Genomic DNA, 6000 nt, shown 5'->3' with positions numbered 1-6000 from the left:
GTTTCACAGCCCGTGCACCCTACTGCTCCCCTTCCCCAGCCCACCTTCCTCTGCAGATTTTTGAACAAGCTCAGCTATAAAAGCAGGGTGTCGAGAGCTGGAGGCACCAAAGCAGAAGAGCTGTGGACTTGTTAATGGTCTCCTCTTGAGCATTAAGTTTTCCCTGAATACTGTGCCTTGTGTCCAGACCTCAGCTGGATAAAGCATCTCTGCCAATGCCTGGAGGCACCACAGTCCCCAGAGCTGGGGGTGTCCTGGCACCATCATCCTGCCCTGCTCTTCCTTACCCTCCACTTTTGGCTGTGGTCGGTGTCTGGTTGCCTGGACAGACAGACTGAGCTAATGCAGCTGTCCAGGTGAGATGCATCTTCATGGTACTGGCAGGCTCTGCCCATTGCAAAAGCATGGAAAAAAAGCCACTTTGCTCTGGGCCAGAAAAAAAAAAAACAACCCTGCAGGGATCTGAGCAGCACGTCCCAGGATCCTCTGCATCCTCTCAGGTACCTGGGCAGGGGAGCCCTGCTTTTCCCACCCTCGGGGCTTTCAGCAAAGAACAGCTGATTTGCACCCCAGGCCATGGCCAACAAAGCAGGGGACTGATCAAGTCTCAGCCCAGCTCTTCTCCTTGGCACTGAGCTGTCTGGAAACCAGCCACCCCCAGGCACATATCCCTGCAACACTCTGCAGCCTGTCTTACCCTGCTCCCAAGCCTTCCCACAGCCCAGAGGAGACAGCGGTTGTCCCCAGCAAAGGTCACCTTCACACTGCTGCTGAGCCCTTTCCAGGCTGAGCTTTTAGCACTGCATTTTCCAGGGAAGCAGTCGCTGTTCTGGAGTCTCCTCGAGGGTCCCCACTGGGGACCCTCTGCCCCTTTCCCACAGCCCCCAGAGCTCAGGGTCCCCGGGGTGAGCCTGCACCCTCCCCAAACCCAGCACTGTGCCCAGGGGCTGGCATTGTCTCCTGCCCCCGGGGCTAGGACCAGTCATCTCTGCTCTGCAATGCTTTTAAAAATGCAGGCTCCATCCATCCCAGCCCCTGCTTCTCCAGCGTCACTGTTTGCCTGTGTTTCCCCCGGCTCCCTTGGGTCACATATTTATCTCCAATTTGCCAAAGCCTCCCTCCTTCCCCAGGGTGGAGGAAAAGCCTTTGCTCAAAGTCAGGGTGAATTTGTAGCTTCCCCAGGAACCTGCTCCTCAAGTCACAGAGCACAAAACACTCTCATAGCACCCGTCACAGTGGCACCAGCTGCACCGCGGGGACAGACCATGCCAGAAACTGCCAGCGTGGTACCCAGCACACTCGTACCTGCGTCTCTGCACAGCATATGCTTGGGCCAGCACCCCCCAGTAGCACCCCCCCCTGCATCTTCTGGAGCATCAGAGAGGCATTTAAAGAAGGACATTCAGGGAAGGGACAAGATCCCTGGGCAGAAGCTTCCCAAGGTCTGGCAGAAGTGGGGAGCCCAGAGTGGGGCCAGGCTTTCCCAAATTGCAAGGTCTGAGTAAGGGCTTTTGTTTGGTAGCTTGTTTTAACTTGCCATTATGTTCTCTAAAAAAGAAATTCATCGTCTGCAAGTTGAGGAAGGCAGAGTTAATGTGAAATTTTAAAACCTCAAAGAGTTGAGAGCCCTCTAAATATTTAATAACGGCATACAAACTGCCGGGTGTCTGCAGAGATGGCCAGGAGCCCTCTGCCAGCAGCAGAGGTGGTGTCCCTGATCCAGAAGAGGAGCAAAGACCCTGATGGGCTGCCACCTCCTGCAGCCTGTCACCCTCTCTGCACACCCTGCTGGGCTCCCACCCATGAGAAGATGGTGGCTCTTGGCATCAGGTTTCTGCCATCCTTGGAGGTCAGGATGCGGGAGAGTGCCCACCCCGGCCTTTCCTAGCTGGGGGGAGAGGGCAGCAGGCAGTGGTGTGTTCCATCCATCACCCATCAAGTGATTCTGTTTTGTCCACCCTCTCCGGTCCTGGGGCCCCACCATGGAGCTGATCCTCTTGCTGTCGGTGTCTCCTGCAGGCCCTACTCTCCCTGCGATGCCCAGCTGTCCCCACGAGGTCCTCGTCCCCCTGCGTTAGGTGCCGAAGCCTGCAGACACCCAGCACTGCACACACCAAGGTAGGCAACGCTGCCACAGCTCCGCCGCCACAGCTCCTGGGGGGCCATATCGCTCCCCACAGTGTAGGGGGCACAGTGAAGCCATGGGATGGATGGGGAGGTGCAGAGGTACCACCTGGGGCTGCCTCAGTGGACAGTCAAGCCCCCAGGATTGGGGGTCCATCATGGGCATCCTGGCAAGACCCTAGTTCAGGGCAAGAGGCATTTGGACCAGCTCAGGACCAGGCTGAGGCCACAGGAGTGGGGAACAGCTCAGGCTCTGAGGTGGATGCTGTGCACAGTCCTGCCTGGGGACCATGGCAGGTGATGGTGACTGTGGAGCTGGCACAGGGCCAGGGTTGGGTTTTTTTTTTTCCTTTTGTTTTTTTTTTTTTTTTTTTTTGCCTTTGAAAGCCCCCAGATGGGAAAGGTACGAGCCAAACCCCACTGAAAGCAGCCAAGAATGAATTTTCTGGCCAGAGCCCCAGCAGCTCTTGGAGTGGCGCCGTGCCTGTCCGGCGTCACGCTGCAGCGGAAACCCCAAGTGCAGGCAGGCTGGGGGAGGTCTCAGCCAGGGTGGGCAGCGAGCCCCCCACCCACCCCAGCTGCTCCCTAGTGTGGGGGTCTCACCCCCCCAGTGCCCTGAGCCAGGGCAGCACAAGCTCATCCTGCTTCCACCGAGCTGCAGCTTGGCTGGCCCCCAGACACCCAGATGTCCCACCCATGCTGCCACAGAGCCCCCCACCATGCAGCCATCTGCTGCCGTCGGATGACAGGGTGTCTCCAGTGTTGTGGCCCTCAGCCAGTTCTGTTGCCTGGGGCACGGGGCACCTTATCTCCCAAACCTCCTCTCTGATGGGATGCGGTGGGCCTTTCTCCCCCAGGAAGGCAGATGCTCTCCCAGAGCCAGGCTGGGAGTTCAGGTAGAGCAGGACCAGCCGTGACAGCATCCACACTCCTCTCTTCCTCCCGCTCCCCAGCCCTGGTGGTGCAGCAGGGGTTAAAGCACCCTAGGCTCTCTGCTCTCCTCCAGGAGCCCCAGAGATCTTGCAGGATCTTTGCAAGACCAACACCTGTATCAGCACGAGGCTGAATACCTGGGGTGCAGCACCCAGGGTCTCATTTTTGAGGGCACTTTGACTGGAGAGGGAACAGGGGCTGCTGCTGCTCTGCTGTGATCTAGATGCGTAGTCTTGAGCTAATGGTTCCCTTGTCCTTCATGCCTTTCCCCCAGTGGTGAAATGAGGGTGGGTATAACCCCTCTGAGGCTTTCTGCAGGGAGCAGGTGCTCAAATCCCATCCTGACACAGAGCCAGGAGGGGCCCCTTGGGCATCCACAGTCCCAGCCACCTCCGTTGTTTGTGCCTGCACAGGCCCTGCATGTCCCTGCCGGGGCAGCGGGAATGGAAAACAGTATGTGCACAGACTGGCTCCTTCCCTAAAGGCAGTGGCTGGGGTGATGGGGAGGGATGGGGAGGCAGCACAGGAGCTTGGCAGGGCTTTTGTCTGCTCCCCAAGCAGTCCCTGGCATGCTGCTCCCAGCTCCACTCTGCACCAGCCCCCCTCTGTACTGGCCCCTGCAGAGCTGTGCAGGTGTGCGTGCCTGCCATAAATATTGATGGGGTGGACTCAGTGCAAGTGTGGCTTTATGTACAGCAGTTGGGATGTTAATGGTGTAAGGACCTGATGTCTGGGCAGGAGAAAGCTAATGCAGGTGATAGCACCGAGTCTGAATGCACAGTGGTTTTTATAGGGAGTTGGGATCCATCCTGCATGGGGTGGGAAGGTGGGAAGCGGCTGGATGACTAACCCCAGGGCTCATAAACCTGTTTGGGGAATCAGCCAGACCCACAGCAAGCCTAAATCTTCCAGCTGAGACTGCGGTGAGCCACTGTGGCTCCCTCATCCCGCTCCCCGCACAGCCATGCCAGGATAAACAGCGAGGGGCTGCAGTGCCTCTGTTTAATAATGCATGGCACAGAGGCACTGGATGCACGCCGGGAGTCAGGAGCTGCTGGGACTGCAGCACTTGACCGGCGGGGTCCATCCCAGTATCCCCTGGTGCTCATGGAATGTGGACACCTTGGGGCTCTGGGTGGCCCTGAAACTGGGGCTGGCCATCGCAGGGCACAAAGCAGTGATGGCGAAGCCAGGACACTTGGTCACTCAGTGACTGACATCCCAGCCACACTGGATGCTTAGCTGGAGCCTGAGGCTGAGTCGCTGTCCCCTTGGGTGCTCTCACTGGGAGATTCAGCCCCTTCGTCACTCTCTCTTGCACGAATGTAGGCATAAATGGTCTTTTTGGGGAGCTCTGGAGGGCCGAGCAGCTCTGGGAGCACCCCTCCCTTTCTGGCATCCTCCTGGGACACCACCATGCTGGGAACAGCTGGAAGACGTGAGCTCGGTCCAATCCTCGCCTCACCCCTCCTGCAGCCGCAGCCACCCCGGCTGGCATGCTGGCTGCCGTGCCCAGAGCCAGCAAGCGTGTGCTGGGGCCCTGCAGGCACCCGTTTAAACCCAGCTCCTGCAAGATGCCCCCCTGGGGGACGCACACATCCCTCATTGCGCGTGGTGCCGTGATCCAGCCCCACCAGCCATCTGCTGCAGCAGCTCCCCACCACCCACTCCCTGGCCCACGCTGCGCCCCGTGGCACGGAGCTGGGCCGGGACAGGCTGGGGGTGCCCAGGGTGCCCCCCCACCCCACAGGCAGGAGCAGGCGGATGAGTCTGTGGGAGCAATGCTGACGGGGCCGTGGTAGTGATACAGATGGGTCTGCAATACTGATGCCAGCGGGGCTGTGTTGTGTTATTGATGCAGGCGGACCCATGATAGTGATGCAGGAGAGCAGAAAAAGCCGCAGCATCAGCCCGGAGCCCCTCTGGCTGCAGGGGTGCTTTGCTGTGCCCGTGCAGAGCAGGGCACACAGAGGGCAGCAGGCAGGAGCCTCCCCTGCCCGGCCAGCAAAGCCCGGAGCCAGGGACACCCTCAGGGTATGGGGCCAGCAGAAGCCACCCTGTGAGGGAGGCTCCACGGGCATGTTTGGCCTGGTTTCTCTGTCCATCTCTGGTGTGCTCGAGGAGCCCTGCTACCCCCAGCTCCCCGCCCCCGTGCTGCTCCCACAGAGCAGAGCATCGCGGCAGAGCTGGGCTCAAGCCATGGCACAAGCCCACCTCCCTCCCTGCCAGCCCTGGCTCATGGGGCACTCCCATGCCAGCCACAGGGTGAGACCTGCGTTCACACCCCATGCCTGGCATGGAGGGGATAATGAGGGAGTGGGTGCTGGGGGGGCACCCACGTGTGCTTGGGGGCTGTGACCTGCTGTGGGGGCAGAGCAGTGGCCCCAGCATCACCAGGGGCTGGACACAGGCAGCTCTGAGCACCACACGCTTGCACTGAGCACGGCATAACGGAGTGACCCTGGTTCCCCCTTGCCCGGCATGTTGTCACCGGCGGGAGGGACAGCAGGGGTGGCAGGGGCTGTCTCTGCAGCCTGTGCTCAGCCACTGTGCTGGAGGGTCCGGCTCCAGCCTGTCCCTGTCCCTGTCCCTGCCAGGTGCCAGCCCCAAGGGACCACGCTGCTCTTCAGAGGCTGCAGCTGCTGCATGTTTTGTGCTGCCTTTTCCCCTTCTCCCCGGTGCTGTTTTTGTTTTGTTTAAGAGGCTGGGTTACGAATTTTAAACAGGCTCCTGAAAAACCCAATTACCTCCAGAAGACAACCTGATAAAAGCTGCCTAAGTGGCACTGTGGAAATCGCCTTGTGCGGCAGCTGAGGGAAAACCAACATAACAAAGCCTTTGGAAATGGAGTTAACCACTTTTAATCCCTTGGTGCGATGAGAAGGACCAATAATTATTTTCTGCGGAGATGGGGGGTGGATAAGTGAAACAACTGCCCTGTGC

This window comes from Falco punctatus (assembly GCF_963210335.1).
Source record: "Falco punctatus genome assembly, chromosome: 8".
Classification (NCBI taxonomy): domain Eukaryota; kingdom Metazoa; phylum Chordata; class Aves; order Falconiformes; family Falconidae; genus Falco; species Falco punctatus.
The sequence above is the reverse complement of the archived record's forward strand: the minus strand, read 5'-3'. Positions refer to the sequence as shown.